At 46.9% G+C, this 26,608-nt stretch overlaps 1 protein-coding gene across 20 annotated transcripts in view; it reads right to left on the reverse strand.

Moving 5' to 3' along the window:
• ATXN7L1 (ataxin 7 like 1) overlaps positions 1 to 26,608 on the reverse strand; it is a 271,983-nt gene that overhangs the window by 71,304 nt on the left and 174,071 nt on the right. For 3 of the 20 annotated variants that reach the window (XM_078343121.1, XM_078343120.1, XM_054237393.2), the window contains exon 1: positions 7,848 to 7,952. The exons of 16 other annotated variants lie outside the window; for them this stretch is intronic. The gene's annotated coding sequence lies outside the window, so the exon portion shown is untranslated. Of the gene's footprint in view, positions 1 to 7,847; positions 7,953 to 19,100; positions 19,368 to 26,608 lie in introns of those variants that run through there. One more of the 20 variants, XM_054237392.2, reaches the window with a different exon arrangement.

The following is a 26,608-nucleotide window of genomic DNA, read 5'->3' on the forward strand; positions in this document are numbered from 1 at the left end:
CAGGGAGGTCAAGGCAGCAGTGAGCTGAGATTGTTCCAGTGCACTCCAGACTGAGTGACAGAGTGAGACCCTGTCAAAAAAAAAAGAATTTTTTTCATCAAAGTGCTTGTAATCCCAGCACTTTGGGAGGCTCAGGTGGGCGGATCACATGAGGTCAGGAGTTTGAGACTAGCCTGACCAACATGGAAAAACCCCGTCTCTACTAAAAATACAAAAAATTAGCCAGGCGTGGTGGCGCATGCCTATAATCTCAGCTACTTGGGGAGGCTGAGGCAAAAGAATCACTTTAACCCAGGAGGCAGAGGTTCTGGTGAGCTGAGATGGTGCCATGGCATTCCAGCATGGGCAACAAAAGTGAAACTCTGTTTCAAAAACAAAAATTCTTTTTCCTATGTGCCAGACACTCTTCTAAACACTTGATTTACCTTTTAGCATTTCATTCTTACAATACTGTAAGAGAAGCACTACTGGCCTCTTTTTTCTACAGTTAAGTTTTATGGACAAAACTATAATCAAAGGATATTTTGGACTATGCCTTGTCAACTATCATTATTCTACATATACGTATCAAATTCCCACATACTTTCCATTTTAAACCATTAGGTAATATTCAATCATTAACTTGCTGTAGATTATTTAGCTACCCTCTCACTCTCTACCTACTATTTGTCTTTTAAAAAACTGATTTCTTTAAAAAGTGATTTAGAATTATTTCCTTGAGGTATAATTCCTGAGGTTTGGTTCAGAGATACAATGAGTTCTTAACGTCGCAGAGCTAGAAAACATCAGATCTGGGATGCTTTCAGAGTCCCTGTCTTAACTCTGGGCTCTACCACCTTGGAACCTTGGAAGATAATGCTAGGGATAGGAGGAGCCTGAAAGAGCCAGGGGACCTCTCCCTTCCCACTGGCTACGGGTTTTTCAGCAGGGCAGCTGACTCCCCTAGGGAGACGAAGAAACACCTTGTAAGCGTTAGGCAGCTGGCAGGTACCAGTCAGCAGCTCCTGAGACCATGCTACTGCCTGAGACCTCAATCACAAGGAGCTTGGGGGCCCCGGAACCAAAGAAAGGAAAAGCCAAATCCTTTCACTTTTAGGCATTTTGACCACAGGAAGTCCAGGCCAAAGTCTCAGCAGCTGCTTGCTTCAAGACCATCTATTTTCCCAAAGCCTCCTTAACCATCCAAGTGCAACTCCAGAGGCAGTCCTGGAGATCAGCTGAGCAGGGAGCTTGCAGACACCACCTCTCAGCACCCCCAAAATCTGACAGGCGTGGGGAGCCCTGGTGTCTCCAGTTTGCTCCCCTCACCTTCTGAAGATAAACTCCATCAGGTTCTCAGGCAATTCCATGTCAGTAAAAATTCAGAGCCTTCCCTTTCCCATACATATGCTTATTCACGGAGATATTTTGATACTAGCATCATCAATGTCCTGCATGGAAAACCTCAGCACAGATGCCTCGTGAATGGCTGAGCTGGCCGCAAATATTCAAGGTGGCTCCCTGCATCATTTTTAGAAAGAACTCGTTGGGAATTTTCCAATAGGGCCCTTAAGAGACCAGCCCCCTCCCAATAGACTTCGAGCACCACAGTTGCTTGGCCTGCCACATGGCCTGCCATGGTTGTGTAAGCACACTTGGGCTTAGGCCAGCACCCGGCTTACTCACTTGACAGCATGGAGTCTCTTTCAGCCCCCACTTCTGAGGGCAGGTGCTTGGCAAGTCATTAGCCAGCCTCTATCTTATCAGTGGTTTCAATCTGCTTTTGTAGCTGCAGTCAGGATGCTGCCTATAAACACCCTGATTTCCAAGGAACCGTCTTCTAAAAGTAAACTGGAGTTAGAGAGAGAGGCAGGGCTGGCACCTTTGCACTGGGAGCCGTGCCAGGCGCCAGGACAGCCGTACTCACAGCCACTTGGGGGGGCAACAATTCCCCCCAGTTTACAGCTGTGGAAATGGAGACAGACTGCATTTGACAAACTTGCCCAAAGTCATAAGACTATTAGGTGGAAGAGCTGGGGCTAGAACCTGGGCCTGTGGTCTCATGTGTCACCATCATAGTTAGATACTAAACTTACTGCCATGGTGGTTAGAGGGGGATATTGAATCAGCCTCGCTTAGCAGAGGAGGAAATGAAGACAAGGAAAGTCAGGGGACAGGGCAGGCCACGAGTGCAGGCAGAGCTGTGCCAAGCAGTCCCCGTGCCAGGAGTGCTTGTGAGCTTTCTGGAGTGCCCATTCCCTTCTCACATTGCAGTACCTCTTAAAAATGGCAGGGCGGAGGAGCGAGGAGGCATTCCTTAAACACAGGTGCCTATCATACGAGGTCTTCTTCACCCCTCTTCACCTCCTACCCACTGCGGGCCACTTGAACTACCTGGGGCACTAAGTTCTTTGATAAATGTGAATGTGGGCCTGTGATCTACACTGCTCACGCCAGCTCAGCTCCCAAATCTCCTAAGCTCTGGGCTTGTTTCTTGGTCATCTGGTCACCCCATGCACATTCACTTAGTTAGGAGGAAAGCAGCCTGGTGTGGTGGCTCATGCCTGTAATCCCAGCATTTTGGGAGGCTGAGGCAGGCAGATCCTGAGGTCAGAAGTTCAAGATCAGCTTGACCAATATGGTCAAACCCCATCTCTGCTAAAAATACAAAACTTAGCTGGGCGTGGTGGCACATGCCTGCAATCCCAGCTACTCAGGAGGCTGAGGCAGGAGAATCGCTTGAACCTGGGAGGTGGAGTTTGCTGTGAACTGAGATCGTTCCACTGCCCTCCAACCTGGGCGAGAGAGAAGCTCTGTCTCAAAACAAACAAACAAACAAACAAACAAAAAAAAAAAAAAAAGGGGGAGAGAAAGCAGCCTTTCTTGAGTACCTACTATGTATCAGGCACCGTGCAAGCTGCTTTTCACTCACCAGCTCATGTAATCTACCCAAAAATCCTACCACGTGGTATGATACTGTTAGTTGCCCTGTTATAAATGGGGAAATTATTATTTTTTTTCTTCTTAGATATCAGATGGGGAAATTAAAGCTTAGCAAGATTATGAAACAAGGCCAAGGTCATGTAGACCTCAGCAGCTGGGAGGAAAGCCCAGGCTTGTCCGGCCCCAGAGCCAATGCCCTTTCTACCGTGTCCCCGTGCCTGGGACAGTCCCTTCCCTCCACACCTCAGAACCTCCTTGCCTGGGACGGTCCCTTCCCTCCACACTTCAGAACCGCCAACTCGGATGATTCTTACAAGAGCACTTCCCACTTCCAGAGCTCCTTCGAAGTAGGATCCTTTTTAACTTTTCCCCTTCCTCCCCCTCTTCTATTTGTCATGTATACTAAGGTGCAAATTTCTGGCATCACCACTATTGGGTAGGATCTGGGGAGTCCCAGGGGCTTTCCAGGGCTCTGAATACTTCCATCAGCCCCCAAGGATGCCCCCACTGGACACCTAGCGTAGCTAAAAGGAAAAACCACAGAAACAGAACCTGTGGGGAAACAAGCAGATGTATACCTTGCCAGCGGTATTTACAAGGGATTACATTTTTCTGGAGAGCAACCTGGTGATAATAACAGGAACTAAAAAGCATCCATAGCCTTTGATCTGGTAATCTGGTAATGTTAGTTTAGAAAACAGACCTCTAGGAAATATCCCAAAGGAAAGAAAAATCAAAGATATTCTCAGCACTGTTTACTACAGTAAAAAATTACTACAAACAACCTGAATAATCCATAATAAAGCAATTGGTAGGAGACAGGTAGGAGAGTTATCTCAACCTAAGAAAATGTATGCAAAATAGTACACTCACATCCACAAGGAAATTAACAAGATGTCACAAATAGTATGTAGATACTAATCACTACTTAAAGGAAAATATTTGAGGCTGGGCACAGTCGCTCATTCCTGTAATCCCAACACTTTGGGAGGCACTTGAGGCCAGGAGTTTGGGACCCATCTGGCCAACATGGTGAAACCTCATCTTTACTATAACTACAAAAAAAAAAAAAATTAGCCAGGCGTGGTGGTGCATGCTTGTAATCCTAGCTACTCAGGAGGCTGAGGTGGACGTTGCAGTGAGCCAAGATCGCACCACTGCACTCTAGCCTCGTGATAGAACGAGACTGCATCTCAAAAACAAACAAGCAAACAAACAACAACAAAAAAGGAAAACAAAGAAAAGCATTTGATAAATACATGAGGATGAGGAAAAAAGGAAATTATATAAGATGCATTGCTTAATAGGCTCTGTCTTTGTTAAAGCTGTTTAAGTCCATCAACAACAACAACAAAACATGAACATATCCTGAAACAGAAAGGACAGAGGAAAGTAGGTGCAAATACAAAGGCAGGAAGGAGACAAAAATTGGGTTAAAATGAAACCTCCTTCATTCATTCACTCTTTTTTTTGCTTAGCGTTTTCTTGGCATCTACCACATGTCAGACACTGGGCTATGAGCCCTGGGTTATTACAGTGGTGATAGGATAGATGCTGTCATTCCTAGACCTTTGTCATCAGAGGGCTTCCTGTGCTCAGGGGATAGCACTCTCCATCTAGATCCTGGCTTGCTGCCACAGTTGTCACTCTGAGTAGAGGAGAATGGACACGGCCATCAGAAGGCAGGCTGCTGCCCAAAGGACCTAAGTCTGCCAGGCTCCACTTGGAGCCAGAGTCACGATCCTCTTCGTAACATTAGGCCTTTTATGGCTCTATCTGCTCCCCACTATCTGGGTCCAGTGGTAGCAGAGGGGTTGACAAGGACTCCACATGCATGGCACTGAACTTCTCCATCAGAGTAGCCCTCACCAAAACCACAAACACACCACACAAGTCACATGTGTTTAAACACAGGAGTCATCACAGCTTTGGTGAAAACTGGGGGCTTCCAGCTTGCAGATAAGCTACTGAATGCTACCTTACAATGACACAGCTGACATCATCACGCCAAGAGCACCAATGGGACAGTTATGGCAGATAGCTAGACCTGGCACAGGGGGAGACACAGGCCCCAGAATCTTGGGAAGAAGATCCATGAGCTGGGATTCCCAATGTTTAAAATATCTGATAAAACCAGGCACAGTGACTCACGCCTGTAATCCCAGCACTTTGGGAGGCTGAAGGGTGTGGATCACTTGAGGTCAGGAGTTTGAGACCAGCCTGGCTAACATGGGAAAACCCCATCTCTACTAAAAATACAAAAATTAGCTAGGCATGGTGGCACATGCCTGTAATCCCAGCTACTCTGGAAGCTGAGGCAGGAGAATCACTTGAACCTGGGAGGTGGAGGTAGCAATGAACTGAGATTGCACCACCGGACTTCAGCTTGAGTGACAGAGTGACACTCTGTCTCAAAAAAAAAAAAAAAAAAGGAACCCACACACAACAAAAACAAAAACAAACTGCACATATACCCCTCGAATCTAAAATAAAAGCTGAAATTAAAAAAAAAAATCAATAAAAATACCTGGACAGCTGAACCGAATCTTCCCCACGCTGTCTTGAGGCAGCATCAGCGGCCTTGGCCCCGGGGCCTTGAGCTAAGGCCTCATGGAGAAAGGATTCAGGATGCAGGAGGCAGAGAAAGTGCCCCAGCTGCACTTACACATCAGAGAACACCCAGTGCAGCAGGGACTTCTTCACTCTTGGGACACCAGGGCCAGGGCCCCCAAATCTGTGACTTTTTAAAAGGTCCTGAGGTGATTTTCATGCTCCATGAGCTTTGGGAATCACTGAAAATGCAGAGCAAACACTGCTGTCTTTGGAATCAGAAAGATCTGGGCTCAAATCCCAGCTCTGTCACTCATTAGCTCTGTGACTTGCGGAAATAATTTAACCCCTTGAGCCCCAGTCTCCTTACCTGTAAAATGAGGACAATAGGCCAGGTGTGGTGGCTCACACCTGTAATCCCAGCACTTTGGGAGGCCCAGGCAGGCGGCTCATGAGACCAGCCTGGCTAACATGGCAAAATCCCCGCTTCTACTAAAAACACAAAAATTAGCTGGACGTGGTAGCACGTGCCTGTAATTCCAGCTACTCAGGTGGCTAAGGCAGGAGAATCGCTTGAACCTGGGAGGCAGAGGCTGCAGTGAGCTGAGATTGAGCCACTGCACTCCAGCCTGGGAGGCAGAGTGAGACTCCATCTCAGAAGACAAAAACAAAAACAAAAAATGAGGGCAGTAATACCCACATCATGGAGTTACAACAAGAAAGGCGCCCGTCAAGCACACTGTGTCCCTCATCTTGGTGCACATCACATGCTGTAATTACTGGTTTACTGGTCTAAGTGTCCTGCACCTGGACACACCTGGAGGGCAGATGTCTTGTTTACTCTTTTATCTCTGGCATTTAGCACAGGGTCTTGCCCTCAAGAGCACTCACTCTGTTCATGGTGGAATAAATGGGTGTGGGGAGGATTGAGAACACGTGGAATGTGGCTACCACAGTGCCAACCCATGGAAGGCGCTTAACATGGGTTCCCCTAATATATGAAAATGTCCATTAGAAAAACATGCACAGGTAGTAGCTTTGCTCAGGAGGAAATTCTCAATCTTCTCCCTGCCCCTAAATGAAATCATTCCACTTACAGAAGCCCATGGGCGCACACTGTTTAAGGACCACAGGCTGGTAGGAGGGGCCACCAGTGCTTTATTTCCAGCTGCACTAGTATCTCCTTTCCACAGCACAGGGCTATGGTCTCTTACAAGAGAAGGTGAAAAGACTCCATTGACTGCTAAGCTCACGGCGTCGCTCAGAGCCACTCACCCCACCGACTGTCATGGTCCCACAGCAGCCACTAATAACGGAACCATTTCTGTTCTCCTTGGAGTGGCAGTTGGCAGCGGCAAACAGGAAGTTGTCTTGAAGTAGGGTGTGGTTGTGCCCTGTCAACATACGCGTACAGACACACACTTTTTTTTTCCTTTCTCACCCCCTTATCTCTTCCTTCGTTAGAAGCAAAAGGTCTGAGTTACTTTGGTGAAAACAAAACTTTTTACATGATTTAAGATCAACCATCCCTACCATACAAACAGACACCCAGGACAGAAAGGAACCTAAAACACAGTGAGGGTCTATTTTCCTGCCACCAGTCACTCACTGGTGGCATCTAGTTAGGAGCTGACTGTGAGTGTGAGTGGGTGTGCATTGGCCCCTTGAATTCTTGAGGCACACAGGAAACAGAGCCCCAGCTCGAAACCAGCCAGACATGCCACCCAGCATCCTAGTGAGCCGGTTGGTCCACCTGTGGGCCAGACGCCCGTGTTGATTCAGGGCCTGCAGCGTGCACACACTGGACAAGGACCATGCATGGCCAGGAAAGAGGGAAAAAAACAGGGTGCTGGTTTCAAGCAATTTATGCAGTTTGAATAGAAAGGACCCCAAACACATCTTAACACAAATCGCATAGAAAAACAACAAAGAAACGCAATGGCTGAGTAGATAAGTGCCCTGAGTAGATAAATACATGGACATAAATGCGGGGAAGTGGGGTTGACACGCTGGGAAGGTTCACTGCAGCTGGCTTCCCCGTGCTCTGAAAGGTGTGCTGGAAAATTTTCCACTCCACTCCTTTTCAGGCCCGAGGCTGGTGCATCCAGAAGGGTTGTCCAAAATAGACTGGTCCCCAACCCAGCCTCCTACTCCTGACCTCTTTCTGAGGCAGCCACTCTCCCCGCTCCCCGCCTCAGCCCTGTCTCGGCTCCAGCTCCAGCCCACAGAGCGAGAGCACTGTCTATGCTAACACTCATCTTGCTAAATTGCTCGTGGGCTTCCAGCATGCTCCGCCTGCCAGGCTCTCTGTTCTGTGACCTGCGCCCAGCCCCACGCTGTCCTGTGTGGCCCTCGTGCCCTGCGCTCACACTTACACATCCCGGGGAGGCTGCCTTGCCGTTTGGATAAGGAGGCTGAGCCAGTGACACGCTGGGCAACGCGACTCGTGGTAGTAGACGTTTCCTGGCTCCTGGATAAGGGCCCTGGCCAGTCAGAACGCACCACTTCCCCTTTAAGAGAGCACGCCCAGATGAGATTAGGGAAAGGCAGAAAGAAAAGCCCGGAAAAGTCAGGGTTGTATCCTGAATTTGGCAGATGAACTTGGGTTTTCCTGAACCGCACACACAAGGTGTGGTCAGAAGCAGCAGGCTCCTCAGAGGTGCATGAGAGCCAGCGCTGTGTGTGCAGGGCTGGGCCTTACCGCAGCCCTGGAGCTGCTGTCTGTCTGGCCTGGGTCCAGGATCCCCAGGCAGCCTGAAGATACCTCGGGCATTCCCACTCCCCCTTTGCTCTGGCCTGTCCATCCTGATAGGCAGAGTCCACTTCAATAGCTAGCACTATGCTTTAGAGCGGTCATTATAATGATTGGAAAATACTTTTGTGGATGGTTGGAACTATTGATTTAAGCAGGGAGCTTTCATTCATTCCGGATATTTAGAAAGTTTCCTCCCTGATCTTGGCCAAAAATTGCAGACTTGGGAGGGGGGAGAATGCCTAGCAAAACAATGGTTCACAAAGGCCACATGTTACATGATTCCCTTTATATGAAATGTCCAGAATAGGTAAAATCACAGAGACAGATTCTTGTGGTTGTCAGGGGCAGGCTTGCAGAAGGCGGGGGTAGTGACTGCTTAACCGGCACAGGGTCTCCTTTGGGGGCTGCTGGTTGCCCAACATTGTGAATGTACGCAATACCACTGAATTGCACACTTTAAAACGGTTAATTTTCTGTGATGCAAATTCACCTCAATTAAAAAAAATATTGACAAAGTATGTTTTGCGCATCTTTATCTTCTAGTAGGACCTCTCCTGTGTGGCATCCAACATTTCTTTGTAAAACCTGGTTATTACCCGATGAATATTAAATCAACCCTAGCTAAGGGGTATATGCCTTTTAGTAAAGAGAATTCAACACAAACCTTTAAGATACAAAAGTTTTCCAAGACTCAGAAAGTTTTACTTTCCTGGAGAATTTTGTACTGTGGGAAGACACATCTCCTTATGTCACCCTCACATGTTCGCTCCCGGCACACACAAGCCAGGGAGAGCCTACTAGGCATTAACGAGAATAGAGAGGTCATTATAATGGCTGCCTATGTAAGGTAGCCTCCTGTTGGGACCATCCCTTCAGCCACTTGAAAACATAACCAAAGCCGGAGACAGTGAGCCTCCCGTGGGAAAATTATTCTGGGAGAACATGACTTTGGACTTCTGGGTTCTTGGCTTCCTTTTCTCCTCTTGTTGAGAGAGTTTCTTCCCAGAATTGAGGAGAATTCATCGGTTTCAGATTGGGAGGGAGCTGTGCTGGCTGGTGAAGCAGAACTATTTGTTTGGAATGCAGCTGGGGGGTACTGAGGGGGCGTAAGCTGACCACCCATCTGACCAGCCCTCCTTTTCAGTCATTTGCAGCTTTGGCTGGAGATTGTCTGCTCCCAAGTGTTAGGCTGTGAGCAGGTCAAGGGCCCTTAGGCACATTTCACTCACCCAGGGGACTGTGGAGTAGAGGCCTGCTGGATGTTGCAATGTTTAGAAGAAACACAGATGAAAGGGCAGGCCCCAGGCCTGGGAACCCGAGTCTTTCCAGAGACAAACGTGAGTTGCTTTCCTAATATATCTGTAAAGAGTTCCAGGATGACCTGGAAAACAGAGATGGGAACAGCTGCCCTTGGGCCAGCCAGCCCAGAACCATCTGGACCTTCTAGAGCACTGGCCCCTGCTTCTTGCAGCCCTGCTCTCCCTCCTCATCTCGGGTGCCCATGTAGGCTCCTGGTGGCCTTACACCTCAAGCAGCCTAAGTTCTCAGCAAACATGTGGCTTAGGATAATAAGATGCAATATTTATTCTAGCTTCTGAAGAGCAGCAAGTTTAGAAACATAACTCTAAATAAAAACACAGGCAGGCTCAACCCAATTCAAAAATGGGCAAAGGGCTGGGCATGGTGGCTCACACCTGTGATCTCAGCATTTTGGGAGGTGGAGGTGGGTGGATCACGAGGTCAGGAGTTCGAGACCAGCCTGGCCAACAGGGTGAAACCCCATCTGTACTAAAGATACAAAAATTACCTGGGTGTAGTGGTGCGCACCTGTAGTCCCAGCTATTCAGAAGGCTGAGGCAGGAGAACTGCTTGAACCCAGGAGGTTGCAGTGAGCCAAGATTGCGCCACTGCACTCCAGCCTGGGTGACAGAGCAAGACTCCGTCTCAAAAACAAAAACAAAAAAAAGAAAAAGGGCAAAAGACTTGAATAGACAGTTCCCCTCTAAAGAAGAGATACAGATGGCTGACAAGAGCATATGAAAAAATGCTCTCCAGTCACTAGTCATTAGGGATGTGCAAATCACAATCACAGTGACTTATCATTTCACACCCACTGGGATGGCTGTTAAACAAAAGTGAAAATAAGTCTTGGTGAGGATGTGGGGAAACTGGACCCCTCGTGCACTGTTGGTGGGAATGTAAAATGGTGAAGCCACTGTGAAGAAGAACATGGTAGTTCCTTAAAGAGTCAGAGTCATCACATGATCTAGTGATGTCACTTCTGGATCTATACACAAAAGAACTGATATCACAATAGCCAAAAGGTGGAAGCTACTCAAGTGTCTATCAATGAATGGAGAAACAAAATGTGGTATATATCCATAATGGAATGTTATTCAGCCATAAAAGAAATTTTGACACATACTACAATCTGGACAAACCTCAGGGACACTATGCTAAGTGAAATATTCCAGTCACAAAAAGACAAATAATGTATGATTCCACTCATATGACGTATTAGAGATAGTCAAATTCATAGACAGAATGGCGGATGCCAGGGCTTGCAAGGGAGAAGGAATGGGGAGTTATTTTTCAATGGGTACAGAGTTTCAGTATTCCAAGTTTAAGAGTTCAGGAGAAGGCTGGGCACAGTGGCTCACACCTGTAATCCCAGCATTTTGAGAGGCTGAGGTAGGAGGATCCTTTGACCTCAAGAGATTGAGACCAGCCTCAGTAACATGGCAAAACCTTGCCTCTACAAAAAATACAAAAATTAGCTGGGTGTGGTGGCGTGCACCTATAGTCCCAGCTACTCGTGAGGCTGAGGTCGGAGGATGGCTTAAACTCAGGAGGTGGAGGTTGCAGTGAGCCAAGATCACAGTACTCTAGCTTGGGTGACAGAACTAGATACTACCTCAAAAAAAAAAAAAAAAGAAGAGTTCAGGAGAGGATGGTGGTGATGGTTGCATAACAACGTGAAGATACTTAATGCCACAGAATGGTACGTTCAAAATTAAGATGGGTAAATGTCACATTATGCATATTTTACCACAATTAATTCTTTTAAATAAAAAAAGTTAAATATAGAATGACCATATGGACCAAGATTCTACTCCTAGGTATATATCCAAAGGAACTAGAAAAAAAAAAAAAGAAAGAAAAAAAAAAAACAAAGGAACTGAAAACAGATACTCACAGAAATCCATGTCCACAAATGTTCATAGCTGCTCTACTCACAAGAGCCAAAAAGTTGGAAACAATCTAAATGCCTATCCATAGATGAGCAGATAAATAAAAATGGTGCTATATACATACAACGAAAGAATACTCAGCTATAAAAAGGAATGAAGCATGCATGATACATGCCACCACACATATGAGTCTCAATAACATGATGGTAAGTGAAAGAAGCCAGACACGAAAGGTTTTACATATATATATATTTTATATGGATTTATATATTTTATATAAAATATATATATATTATATAATATACATGTGATTCCATTTAAATGAAATGGAATAGGTAAATCCACAGATACGAAAAGCAGATTGGTGATTAGCAGAGTTGGTATGATGGGGGGCTGGTAACTGCTTAATGGGTATGAGGTTTTATTTTAGAGTGATGAAACACTTTGGAACTAGATAGAAGTGGTAGTTGCGCAACGTTGCCAGTGTACTAAATGCCACTGAATTGTTCAGTTTAAAACGGTTAGTTTTATGTTTGGTGAATTTCATCCCAATTTTAAAAAAGCCTGCAGAAAGAAAGAGCAAGGATAATCTACAGCAGAATAATTAGTTTCAAGATAACTGAGTTACCTTTAAAACCCTTTCTGGAATCACTTAAAGGAGGTAATTTTTAAGTTACGGTAATTAAGGCAGCCAGCAGGATACAGCAAACAGGCACTCTAAGACAGCAATTCCCAAACCATACCAATTTGGGTCTACAAAGAAGTGTTAATTTGTCTTAAACAATGTGATATATAAACAAACACATGCACATATATGCACATGTGCATACAAATTTTTCAGCGTTTATGTCCTCCCTATGTTTCTGCATTAGAATCTCCTTTACGTATTGATAGTGACGATAGATTGGTTGTGACAGCTTTGTTACTCTCTACTGGGTGTTGTTTTGGTTTTAGTGCCCTTACTTCATAAAATAAAGAAAACCCGAATTCAGGGCCAGGCAGGGTGGCTCATGCCTGCAATCCCAGAACTCTGGGAGGTCAAGGTGGGCAGATCCCTTGAGGTCAGCAGTTCTAGACCCACCTGGCCAATATGGTGAAACCTTGCCTTTACTAAAAATACAAAATTTAGCTGGGTGTGGTGGCGCACACTTGTAATCCCAGTTACTCAGCAGGTTGAGGCAGGAGAATCACTTGAACCTGGGAGGTAGAGGTTGTGAACTGAGATTGTGCCACTGCACTCCAGCATAGGCGACAGAGTGAGATTCCATCTCAAAACAAACAAAAATCCTGAATTTAAACAACCAGCACCACCACCACCACTCCCCCCACCCCCCACCACAGGCTCCACTAGCTATTTACAAATGGGACACTGAGGGACAGCTCTTTCTCCTGCCAACCTGCTGGTTCATCCCTGATACAGCCATCACTTCCATAAAGGAATCATCACTCTCCCACGGACCCAAGTCTTAGACCTTGAAGTTGGGACTAACAGACTTCAACAGGCAAGAGAAACCCCACAGGTAAGCATTCTCTGCAGGCCCCCTTCTCCAGGAGTGCAGCCGCTCACCCACACTCCCGCCCAGGGGCTGCCAGGCACAGTTTCACTGCAGGCTCCATCTAGGGCGGTGCATCAGGCAAGCAGGGAGCCAAGTAAGTATTGCACCAGGTAAGCGGTATGCCAGTTTAGTGGCACTTCCCGAGTTCAGTCCCGACTGTTGGAGAGTTCTCCCTTATGCCAAGCTCCCATGTAATGGCCACTCAGGAACGCCATGCCTGTGTTGTGGGAGTCACTATGAACCAGTCTAATCCCCCTTCCATGGAACACCTTGCCAAATATTTGTTCTTTGAAACTTCCTTCTCTCAGGCTAAACACCCTGAGACATCTTCTTAACCTGCTCCTCACAAAACAGCATCTTCATTACTCCCTGGTCTCGATTTTCTTGGCTCCTGTTGTTCTTCCCAGACCACAGAACTCAGATTTGGGAACTCAGCATTATAGGGGGGCTTTGACCAGCTCCTCGTGGTCTGTTCTGGACATTATTCTCCTATTAATGTAGCTAGAGATCCAATCTAGATTTTTAAATTTCTGACAGCTGCCTCATCCCTAAGTTTTATTTCACACATTTTGCTGCCAAGCTGCATATCCACAGGTATCCTTTAAAAATGTCATCTTGTTGGATACAGTCTACTGCTCCAGTCTGTTGAGATCTTTTGGACTCGGATTCATTAACATAATCTGCTTCCCCTCCCAAATCTACCACCTGAAAACTCGATCAGCCTGCCTCAATGCCAATATTCTTCCAAGTGCTCAGACACAATGTGCAAGAAGACAGGCCCGAGTGGGCACCTCGATACATCCCTCAGTGCGACAGTGGCCTGTGAACAGCACTCTTGAGGTGTGGTTGTACCGAACCATGTGCCATTCAGGGCAGGTGTCTCATATGGCCCACATTTCTTCATCTTCCTGGTAGGATCTCATGGGTGACTTTGACGGATGGGACTAAGGATAGGCCTTCTCTTACTGTTGGTTGTGAAGGTTAAGTGCAAAGCTCTTCAAGTAGGTATTACACACAATGAGCAGTCCAACATTGCCTTTATTACTGAGAAGAGATATAATAATAATAATAAGGTTTTGTAATTCCCAGACAAGCTACCTTCCTTATTGGCAACCATATACAGCCATTAGAAAGCTGTAATCAGGCCAGGCGCAGTGGCTCATGCCTGTAATCCCAGCACTTTGGGAGACCGAGGTGGGTGGATCACCTGAAGTTGGGAGTTCAAGACCAGCCTGGCCAACATGGAGAAACCCTGTCTCTACTAAAAATACAAAAATAAGCCAGGCGTGGTGGTGGGCGCCTGTAATCCCAGCTACTCAGGAGGCTGAGGCAGGAGAATTGCTTGAACCTGGGTGGTGGAGGTTGCAGTGAGCCAAGATCATGCCACTGCACTCCAGCCTCGGCAACAAGGGCAAAACTCCGTTGCAAAAAAAAAAAGCATTTAATGCAATAACCTACTGAACATCACAGCCTCAGCCTACTCTATCTTAAATGTGCTCAAAACATAACCTATAGTTGGGCAGAATCCCCTAACACAAATCCTATTTTATAATAAAGTGTTGAAGATCTCATGTAATGCCTTGAATACTGTACTGAAAATGAAAAACAGAATGGTTACGTGGGTACTTAATGGGTACTTAAAGTACAGTTTCTACTGAAGGCATGTTACTTCTGTACCACCTTGAAACCAAAAAATCGTAAGTCAAGTCAGGCACTGTCTGTATCTATATGTAATTGTTGGCAAGACACTGAGAGGTTTATGCCAATGAATCTATGAACAGATCAGGGAGTTGGCCCAGAAAGGGGGTGGGAGCGAAGGGGCCCAGAAGGGAAGGTAACAATTCCTGACATAGTTTCTGGAGTCTACAGTCCACAAGCTACCCTTACCCAACCTACCGCTAACAAGAGGCTCTCTGGAGACAGGTGGGCTGCCACTTCACCTAAGAATCATCATCAGCCACATGGAAGCTAACTTAGTCTTCCATAGCCACTGACAACTTTAAAACATTCCTGTCTTTCGCTCATCACATTTCCTTTGACTATGCACCCACGTAGAGATGGTGCCTGGTTCTATAACCTCATGCATGAGGGGAATAAACTCACGGATGAATCTGTACAGCAAGGAGGTTCCGACAATGTTCCGATACTGAGGCAGGACCAGGCTTGGTTGATTATGGGTTAAAATTGTCCACTTCAGACTTCATATGTTGGAGTCTTAATCCCTAGTACCCAAGAATGTAAGCACATTTGGAGGGAAAGTCTTTGAAGAGGTGACTAAGTTAAAATGAGGCCACTAGGATAGGGCCCTAATCCGGTAGGACAGGTGTCCTTAAGGAAAGGAAGGGATGCCAATAGCACAGGTCCAGAGGGAGGACCACATGAAGGCAGCCATCTGCAAGCCAAGAAGAGGCCTCAGGAGAAAACAAACCTGCCGGCACCTGAATCTTGGACCTCCAGCTTTCAGAAGTGTGAGAGAATAAACTGTGGTTGTTGAAGCCACCCAGGCTGTCACATTTTGTTTTGACAGCCCTATCATACCAGGGCAATTGGTTCACCTAAAAAACATGCATGTTCGCCAGATCAGGGAGAAAAAGCATGGGATAGAAGTAGAGGCCCAGGTGCAGCTTGGAAGCATCCTCCTCCTTGGTCTGCGTGATTGAGCAGTGACAGAGCAGGAATGCGGCCTGGCTTCAGCTACCCACACGAGGGCATTCTTTCATTCATTCCCACTGACCACGACACCCACACCACCACCTCAATGACCCCATGCCCACTCACCCCAACACTTCGGCCATACAAAGAAAGGAACCATTCTATATTGTTCTTTGGTGCCCTCATTATGTTTAACCATGCCTTTTACTTAAAGAATTCCAGGAACTGGACTTAAAAGATCCAAAATACAGAACCAAGGTTGTGGAGTGTCCCACCTCAGGAAGGAATGCTGAACAACTGATTTACAGCCTTGTAGTCGCTGGTCAGTCCACCAGGTGGCCCATGAGTTATCAACACAACCAGGTACGTTGACTTGCATACCCCACCTCTCACACGTTTTGCCCAGCCCAGCCTAGCCTGCATACCCGACCCAGATATCAATTTCCGTACTTCGCCTAATAAAAAATCCCAACTGGGGCTGGGTGCGGTAGCTCATGCCTGTAATCCCAGCACTTTGGGAGGCTGAGGTGGGCGATGATTTGAGACCATCCTGGGCAACATGGGGAAAACCTCATCTCTACTAAAAATACATAAATTAGCTGGGCAAAGTAGCACATGCCTGTAGCCCCAGCTACTTGGGAAGGTGAGGTGTGGAGATCACGTGGGCCCAGGAGGTAGAGGTTGCAGTGAGCCATAATCATGCCACTGCACTCTAGCCCAGGCAACAGAGCAAGACCCTGTGTCAAAAAAATAAATTCCCAATCTGCTCTTTTCGGAGAGTCAGTTGGGGAATTCTCTGTCTCCCCTATGCCTGGGCATAAGGCCCAGTGAAGACTTGTCTGGGAAGACACTTTTGGCCACACGTCAATTTCTATTGCACCGAGGGCCCAAGAACCCATGGACAGTAACAGCAAGGTCACGGTGGGGCACATCTCCCAATCTCTGACACCTGCCAAAGCCTGCCTGTCCTGGAGCCCTGAAGCTGAGGTGGTCTACAAGCACACGGAGCAGCTGTGAGTAGCTGGTCTGAAAAGGTGTGACTCCGGGCTACAGACTGGCAGTGACCAACTCCTTTTATCAGCTTACTTTCCTGTTTCGCCTTTTACCCAAAAAGCAATCTGATTCCTGGTCCTGATTCATCTACATGTCATGGCTGTTCTTCCAGAAAAGACAAGTCCTCGGCGGGTGAATAGACTAATGGCAAAGTGAGGTAGCTGCTAGCAGACTCTCACAGGTTTGACGGAATTATACGGACCATCTGGCCCAGTGCTACCTTTGGCTGGGAATTCACTGGTCTCTAGGTTCTGCCTGGATGCTTGGGTTTTCACTGACTGTAGGGTGGACAGAACCACTTCCCCGGGGCCAAGAGAGAAGCGGTGGGCTCATGAATGCTCACTGCTGCTAAGCGGTCCAGATGCTCTGGATCAGTGACATTTAAACAGCAGCTAGGTCATCGGGGCTAGGCTGGAGGGAAGAATCAGAGTGGGGAAGGAGGGTGTTTCTAAGGTATTAGCAGGCCAATGTCTACAGGGGCTGGGAGGGGCGATGTGCTCTTGGAGACAGAGCTGAGGGGCCTTTACTTTCCCAAGGATGGCAGGGTGGGCGGGTTTGGCCCATTCAAATGCAAAAGCCTTTCCGTATTCACTGCCACTCTTCCCAGCTCCAACATAAAGGCCTGTAAGTTCTCTTCACACTTTCCATTCACTTTGGCCGTGGGGGTTATTGACACAGCGGGGTGGGAGCCCCCGTAATCATTCCTAGCTGAGAAGCATTCCTACAAACCAACACACACACCTCAAGCCTGTGGCCTTCCGAAGGTGGGCCTAAAGTCCTCCCTGTCCCAACCTGACATACGGAGGAGGCTCAGAGAAGTGGAACAGGGGCCTCATCCACAGGGGCAGATTTGAATCAAATTAGAACAAAGAGTCCCTTAGCGTCGGGTTGTAGCCAGTTAGCCCAGAGCAGAAAGGGCATGAGGAGGCGAAGGTCTGAAAGATCATGTCTGAGCCTGAGTTCTAGCCTCTCAGCTCCCCTGTGTGAGCCAGGCCCCAAAGCCAGGCTTTTCCTACTAGGGCCAAAGGGCTGGACTTGGACCCCACCAGCTTGGTGGTGGGGCCAGTGTGAGAAAGTACGGGACACACTCTAAACGTCAAGACCGAAAGCAAGGCAGCCTCATCATTATTCTCTGCAAGGTTAGAGACAAAAAAAAAAAAAGCACTTTTATATGAATGAGAGATACATGGAGGAGAAAAGAAATCCGCTCTTGACAGCACTCCACAGTAAGAACTATGTCAAGCCTCAGCCTAATGGTCACATTTACCACCTTGGAAATTTCCGTTTTCACTGTCCGTTCTCATTCACGTGTGAGTCAGTGATGTTGTGGGTGGAGGTTGGGCTCATCTGTGTGGGACTCTAAGTCCTGGATCTAAGCAGACCCACTCCTCAGAGGGCCTTCCATGAGGCCTAAATGATGTTTGCTGTCTTCTGCTTCTTTTTCGACTTGTTTAGTTTAAAATATTTAACCGGAGGCACAATGAAGTGTCTCATTTACAAGGTTCTCCCCGACCATTAGACTGGGACTCCACACTCATTATGCTGATGAACTCGCTACTTACCCATGCAAATTCCAGGAGAGGCAGCCTCGGAGATGGGAGGTGCTCAAGGTACAATATCAAGGGCTGATTTAATTACCCAGCCATTCAGTGGGCCAAGCACGGCAATTTTTAGCCAACTGTTCTAGTAAATATTACAGGAAACCCTTTTATAGAGTGCTAATTCTGGCTTAGTGTTTTTGCTAAGCTTTATTTCTTATTCAAACATGCACATGGGCCCCCAAAGATGCTAGCACCAGGCCAGAAAATCACAGTGATAAACCATGAGCCGGCATGCCATCTTGCCGTCAATCATGCTTTTAAAAAGGTTATAAATGTCTGCATATCGCTGTCATTTAGGTGGGGACAAACTAAGATCCAGGAACTTCCCTGTGTCTGTCCTTTTTCTGTCTCCCTCCCCCATGTCTCTGAGTCCTTCAGACCAGCCCTTGGGCAGGTTTTGGGTCACCAGCTGCCACTGCTCCCGTTAGTTTGACAAAACAACCAGTGTAAACTCATTTCAGATGTTTGAAACAATACCCAATCACTGCATCCACCCTCAAGGAGCGCCCCAGAGGAAATGGCATCATTACTTTCATTTTACTCCGTTTGTGAACGACTAAAGGAAAACAACACGTCCTAGGACGCTCCAGAACGTTATCAAGTGACCCCTAAGAAATTAATCACCAAGAGCTAAAATAACCCTCTGCTGCACAGTCACCACCGTTGCTCTCAGTGAAAAAACAAATTTCACTTTCCACAGTTGGAACAGAAACTCTCATGCATCCCCATTTCTTCAAAAAAAGTCTATAAATAACCCAGGATCAGCAAAATTATGCAAAACATCCTGCTAGAAGAAGAAATGTAAACTAAAACCACTTACAGAGAGACTCAGGCTGCCAACTTAATCTGATGCTACGGCGACTGTAAACATGTTGTACTTTTGGAACCTGAAGCAATCCACAATAGCACGGATGTCATCAAAAAAAAAAAAGAAAAGAAAAAGGAGGAAAAAAAATTGCAACAACTAAACAACAACAGAGCCCAACCCCAAAACAGAGCAACGCGATTCGGTATTCTGCACGGTGCACAGCCCGACGGCTGACCAGCTGCAGTCAATACCAGCTATCCCTGCTTGCACACGCCAACTGTTTTGACTACAGGCACTTGTTAAACACAGAGTTTCAGGTCCTACCAGTTGGACACCAGAAGTTCATAGAACTGACCCAGTGCCAAGAACAACAAGCACTGAAAGCGAACCGGCTGCCTCGTGCAAGTGTTTTTGTTAACTGTTTATGCAAGCCCCAAAGCAATCGGGTAACAATTAAAAATAAAGAACTTAAATAACAAATGCAAAAGATAACCACCTTGAAGGAAACGCAGATATTGGCAGTTGAAGGACAGACGTCATGCTACTTTACTGGTGGGGTGGGTGGGTAGTTTTCAGAGAGAACTGGTTGGGGGGGAGGGGGAGGTGTCACATGACACACTGCGGTTATTAGCAGAAGGAACTGGGTGCTTCCTTGAGGCATCTTTTAGAGATTGACTTAGTTTTGCAAATGTGGAGGCTTTGCTGCATAGCTGGGGGTGATGGCAGGAGCACTGGAATTTCTTAGTTGGCAAATGCCATAGGAGAAAAAGGGACATGCTGGATGAATTTTTCTTTCTTTTTAAGAGAACTTTTGCTCTGCCACCCAGGCTGAAGTGCAGTGGTGCCATCAGAGCTCACTGTATCCTTGAATTCCTGGGCTCAAGCAATCCTCTCGATTCAGCCTCCTGAATAGCCGCACCACTGCACTTCGCTAATTTTTAAATCTTTTGTTGACACAGAGTCTCGCTACCAGGCTGGTTTCAAACTCCTGGCCTCAAGCAATCCTCCTGCCTTGGCTTTCCAAAGCACTGGGATTACAAGCATGAGCCGTTATGCCCAGCTGAAACACTTCTTAAATTACCTATTTAACAGGTTTTCTCATTTTCCCCCAGAGTGCATCAAGCAGTATTTCATTGTAGGACCAAGAGAATTAAACAGATACAATTTTAGTTACCTGAGGAGTTTAGAAAACGATTCCAAGAGAACCTGGGCGTGGAGGTAAGAGTGAGAAACTTTTTTGCTGTTTTAATTAGAGACAAGGTTTTGCTCTGTTGCCCAGGCTGGAATGCAGTGGTGCCATCACAGCTCACTGCAGCCTTGAACTCCTGGGCTCAAGGAATCCTTCTACCTCAGCCTCCCAAATAGCTGGGACCACAGGTGTCCGCCACCATGCCTGGCTAATTTTTAAAGTTTTTGTAGAGACAGAGTCTCACTATGTTGCCCAGTCTGGTCCTGAACTCCTGGCCTCAAGCAATCCTCCTGCCTGGGCCTCCAAAGTCCTGGGGTTATAGGCTTCAGCCACCATGGCTGGCCAAGTAAGAAATTTTAAATTGCTGGATGGTCATAAACCTAATGCCTCAGCCATCCATCCATCTAATTTAAAGAATAAAATGTTGCCCCCTCTCCACTCCACAGCTTTTGGGGAAAGTAATGAGTAAGTAGAAACAGGCTGTTTGGAAAAGCCACTGTGACTGTGGGCCAGCTTCACATTCATTCTGAAGAGCAAAAGTTGCTCCTCTGGTTTTGGGGTCACCAGCACCATGGTGGTGAACAGGAACCCACAGGCGGCTTTCGCTTTCCTCTCAAAGTAACCCACATTTTATTACCAACTATATATAGAAATTTCAGTGGAATCTGAAATGGAGCCACCCGGGAGTGAAACACAGCAGTTGCCTGACACATCACAGGAGAACAAAGGCAACTTAGTGCATCCAAGACCAAGGAAGGAGCAGGGAAGGAAGAAGTCTGGGGTGGAGAAAGGAGGATGCTGGAAGGGATACAGCAAGAGAGGTTTCAGGTCCTGAGGGAGAAGTGAGTATTTTTTTTTAAGGCAGAGTCTTGCTCTGTTGCCCATGTTGGAGTGCTGTGGTGCCATCTTGGCTCACTGCAACCTCCACCTCCCTGGTTCAAGCGATTCTCCTGCCTCAGCCTCCCCAGTAGCTGAGCATGGGTGCCTGCCGCTGTGCCTGGCTAATTTTTCTATTTTTAGTAGAGATGGTTTCACCACATTGGCCAGGCTGGTCTTGAACTCCGGACCTCAGGTGATCTGCTCACCTCGGCCTCCCAAAGTACTGGGAGTATAGGCGTGAGCCACCACACCTGGCCAAGAAGTGAGTGAGTCTTCAATCAGCCCTGTCCTCGGGGTCAGCAACTTTTAAAGCAGCCCCAGGATTTCTGTGGGTTGAAATCCCACAGTTTATGTCTCTTTCACACACCTTACACTATTTGATCTTGTGAGGTGGGAAGGGCGGCTATTATTACCCCTATCACAAAGGAGGAATACTGGGGCTTAGAAAAACCTGTGACTTTCCCAAGGTTACACACCCAGGAAAGCTTTCTGATGTCCAATCTTGGGTCTCAGCCACATGGCCTATGGCACATGCTGGTGTAGAGCTTCATTGTTCACAAAGCAGCTTAAAAGGGGCAGACTTTAATATTCCCATTTTCACAGACAAGTAAACTTATATTTAGAGAGGCCATGTGATTTGGCCAGGGCCACACTGCAAACCACAAACAGTACCAGGTCTTCATCTCCTGGTCTGGCCCTCCTTGCTTCACTCCATGGTGCCTCCTGAGAAAAGAATGATAACATTGAAAAGGCCATTAGAGTTGTTTGACTTTAAAAGCACATCAACGGCCGGAAGCAGTAGCTCATGCCTGTAATCCCAGCACTTTGGGAGGCTGAGGCAGGAGGATTGCCTGAGGTTAGGAGTTCGAGGCCAGCCTGGCCAACATGGTAAAATCCCGTCTCTACTAAAAATAAAAAAAGTTGCCAGGCGTGGTGGCGGGTGCCTGTATTTTCAGCTACTGGGGAGGCTGAGGCAGGAGAATTGCTTGACCCCAGAGGCGGAGGCTGCAGTAAGCTGCAATCACGCCACTGCACTCTAGCCTGGGTGACAGTGTGAGACACTGTCGCAAATATATTAAACATGAAATAAAATAAAATAAAAGCACATCATCATCCTCAATTTTCTCAACACTCCCTGTCTTCATAGCTTTTCCAGTGTTTGACAGTGCAAGTGCCTAACACAGAAGGGTTCCTTTCTACAGTGTGGGGGGAGCTTCAGGCATCTGCACTCCAGAGCTACTATTTCAATGGAAAACAACAGTTTTGATCCAGTTTGTAGCCTGTCCTTTGATTTGATCAGTTCACCTAAATGCCAACCCCTGGTTTCTTACTGAATCCTAGTCTAAGGAGCAGCGAAGTGGAATGTCCCAGCAGGCCTGACAGCTGTATGTTATATCCACAGTGAGCCCCTGCACATGTAGAAGGGATCTAGCTTAGCACGTGGTTTGGTGGATCAATTCTCTAACAGGTGTTTCAAAGACAGGCCTTGCTGAGTTCTTCGCAACAGAGGTCACTGAAAATACTGGACCAAATGTAGATTCCCACTGTCATGACAGTAGATTCCCCTTGTTCATGCCAACTGGACACATAATAGTAATATGTGATACAGGCTGAGCAGGCTCACTGCAGGCTCACTGCAGGTGTTGGGCATCTGCTCGGAGGAGACACGGTGGCAGGTTACTGCAGATGGCCAGGAGGTTTGCAAGTAGGGATGAATCGAGGTGTCTGTCAGGAAGTGAAGGCTCAGGGCCAGGATCAGAGACTCTGAATGTGTAATGCAGAGGGGAGCCTGTTGGGAGGTGATGGTTAGGAAGTTACAGAACATTCTGCCACCCCCTTATGAATCTGCCTCTCACACTTCTTTCTCCCTGAAAGTATAACACAAGAAAACATACACCCAAAGGCCAGGGAAGTTGGGGTGGTCAAGGTGGACTTCACATTGACTGTCATGAAGGTCACGAAGACTAATGAATCTACATGCTCCAGGTCTTGATCTCCTGGTCTGGCCCTCCTTGCTTTACTCCATGGTGCCTCCAGAGAAAAGAATGATAAAACCTCCCACCAAGCTGCAGAGCATTTCCAGTCAACAGGAGGTTGACTGCTAGTGAACACTCACTCTGAAGTGTTCTTTAGGTGGTTGACATTTGCATCCATGCTGCCTGAAAGAATATGGGTGCTAGGTGAATGAGAACAGTCTTGGCAGGGAAACTCATTTGCTTACAAGATACAAAGTGAGGAGAATATTTCCATATAACATGTGAGTGACTCCTCTGATCATAGAGCACCCCCCCACCCCACATTTTTTAAGCCAAAAAGAAGGATACATGATTTCATAAGCACTGGCATATTAAGGGAAAACAGGGTAGGCTATTTAAAACGAGAACTTCTGCAAGTCTATGAGGCCTAGCCATCGAACTTGTAATATCAAATTAAAGTGCACTAATGGAGACATATGGAATATTAGCAAAAATCTGTTGTAGTTAGTACCATGCTTAACAAAGCAGTTCCACCACAGTTCCGACAAATGCTGTTTTGCTGATGCAGACAGAGAAGGCGGTTTGGGAAATGCTGGTGAGCTCAGTACATCCGGCCCACGAAGGCTGAAGCTGGGGCCCTGTGCCCATGCCCTGGATGTCTATACTCCTCTGAGCGAAGGCAGCTGCGTCAGACTCCATATGTGGAGGAGGAAGTTGGGTGGGGACCAGCACGGTCTTTACACATGGTCTGGACATGTGGAAAGCTGGCCAAAAAGTGAATGGAGCCAACACAGGATGGAGCCTGAGCTTGTGGGAGATAGAAAGGCAAGGAAAGCATGTTGGTAGCTGTGGCTGCTACTGGCTGCAGGCTTGGCTTCAATGCTTGGGTTCTAGAGCCTGACATTGCCATGCGGACTTCCCAGTGGTGCCCACACTCAGCTCAACATGCCTCACTTGTGCCCTGTTACCTGGATTCATAACGATTAAGCCAGTCTTGCCTGACCAAACCTGCAACTAGATTTGGCTTAATCCTTTGTGACGTGGACCCACAAACCAAGACATTGTAACTGTTGTCACAATATCAGTTTTGCATCTAAGGGGCCACATATGCTAGATTTCTCTTTTTAAAAATTACATTTTCCTGAGATAGGGTCTCGCTGTGTCACCCAGGCTAGAATGCAGTGGTGTGACCATTGTTCACTGTAGCCTCAAATTCCTGGGCTCAAGTGATCCTCCCACTTCAGCCCCCTGAGTAGTTGGGACTACAGGCATGTACCACTATGCCTGGCTAATTTTTTAAAAATTTTTTCTAGAGACAAGGTTTTGCCATGACACTCAGGCTGGTCTCCTGGGGTCGAGTCATCCGCCTGCCGCGGCCTCCCAAAGTGCTGAGATTACAAGCGTGGGCCACTGCGCCTGGCCATCCACCAGATTTTTGGGGAGAATGAGTATCAATGTGAGCCAGCCTTAGCCAGTACTGCACTACAGTTTGAAAGATGACTTTATGATAAAGGTCTCAAATGTGGGTTGACTGGAATCCAGACTCCCGGTCTGACATTCCCTGAGGGCAGGTTCTGAGTCTCACCTATCTTTGCAGGCCAATGCCCAGCCAGAGCATAGAAACTTTGCTGTGTTTTAAATACATGTTTTGCATGAACAAATGAAGTCTCCCTTAATCTGAATTGTAAAGGTATATGTATACCTTACTAGGCATATCTGGAAAGTGAGTATCTTTATATTAAATATGAATCAAATTTGGTGTTTCTAAAACGTTGTTGGTGGTTCAAGTTAGGGAGAAGGTAGAAAGCCTTTCCATTCAAAATGTATAATGCCAAATCTTTACAAAGACATAGCCACAGTGGAGCAGGACTCTTTCCAAAAGACCCTCATTCCACAAGATCCTCATTCCACTGCACTTCGTTTTTGTTTTTTTTTCCTTTCGAGGTGGAGTCTCGCTCTATTGCCCAGGCTGGAGTGCAATGGTGTGATCTCGGCGGTCTCTGCCTCCCAGGTTCAATTGCTTCTCCTTCCCCAGCCTCCCAGGTAGCTAGGATTATAGGTGTGCGCCACCACGCCCTGCTAATTTTGTATTTTTAATAGAGACAGGATTTCGCCATGTTGGCCAGGCTGGTCTCAAACTTCTGACCTCAGGTGATCTGCCTGCTTCAGCCTCCCAAAATGCTGGGATTATAGGCATGAGCCACGACGCCCGGCCATCCCACTATATTTTGACTTCTTTCTTTTTTTGTTTTTTAGATGGAGTCTCGCTCTGTTGCCCAGGCTAGAGTGCAGTGGTGTGATCTTGGCTAACTGTGACCTCTGCCACCTGGGTTCAAGCAACTCTCCTGCCTCAGCCTCCCAAGTAGCTGGGATTACAGGCATGTGCCACCACACCTGGCTAATTTTTTGTATTTTTAGTAGAGACGGGGTTTCACCATGTTAGCCAGGATGGTCTCGATCTCCTGACCTCGTGACCCATCCACCTCAGCCTCCAAAAGTGCTGGGATTACAGGCGTAAACCACAGTGCCTGTTTTTGATTCCTTAAGTGGTACACTTTGAATGTTATTTGATCTTTTTTTGATAACTCAAAAGTCAATGTTACAGGCATTAACTGCTATAAAACTATGGTGACTTTAGAGCCTACCACTGTAGCTGTCAAACTTTCTGACCCCAATTTACCTAAGAAACAAATTTTACAGGGCTGAGTGCGGTGGCTCACACCTGTAATCCTAGCACTTTGGGAGGCCGAGGTGGGTGGATCACGAGGTCAGGAGTTTGAGGCCAGCCTGACCAACACAGTGAAAACCCGTCTCTACTAAAAATACAAAAGTTAGCTGGGAGTGGTGGTGGGTGCCTGTAATCCCAGCTACTCGGGAGGCTGAGGCAGGAGAATTGCTTGAACCTGGAAGGCGGAGGTTGCAGTGAGCTGAGATTGTACTGTTGTACACCAGCCTTGGAAACAGAGCAAGACTCCATCTCATTTAAAAAAAAAAAGAAAGAAATGTTACAGTGTAACCTAGTATTGCAGATCTGTATATGGACACAAGTTCCCAAAGATAATGCTTACCTTCACTACCTACAAAGCACTGTGATCTCTTGTCTTCCGTTGTATAAAATGTCACTCAGGATTTGCTAAACTGATTGCCCGATCATCATGGGTGGTGTCTATAGTTTTCAGACACCGGGAAAGAATGCAGGGCTTTCAGCTTCCCCGATTTCTGGCTTTTACTTGTATTTTCCCGCAGTCTGGTGTCACTTCTTTTTACTGTGAAGGCCTGCCCCCACAATCCTCCTTAGAGTTCTAATTTCCTGAACTTGGAAATCAGACCATCAAGCTTGCTGGTATTACGTATAAACTGAGTGTAAACTGTTTCTCAATGACAGCCTGAATGTGTCCTGACCTGGAGCTGAGGAGCAGCATCTCAGAGACGCTCCGAGCTGCTCTGAGCTCCTGGCTGGGTTCCCAAGCAGCTTC

The sequence above is a fragment of the Callithrix jacchus genome, chromosome 11 (genome assembly GCF_049354715.1).
Source record: "Callithrix jacchus isolate 240 chromosome 11, calJac240_pri, whole genome shotgun sequence".
Classification (NCBI taxonomy): Eukaryota; Metazoa; Chordata; class Mammalia; order Primates; family Cebidae; genus Callithrix; species Callithrix jacchus.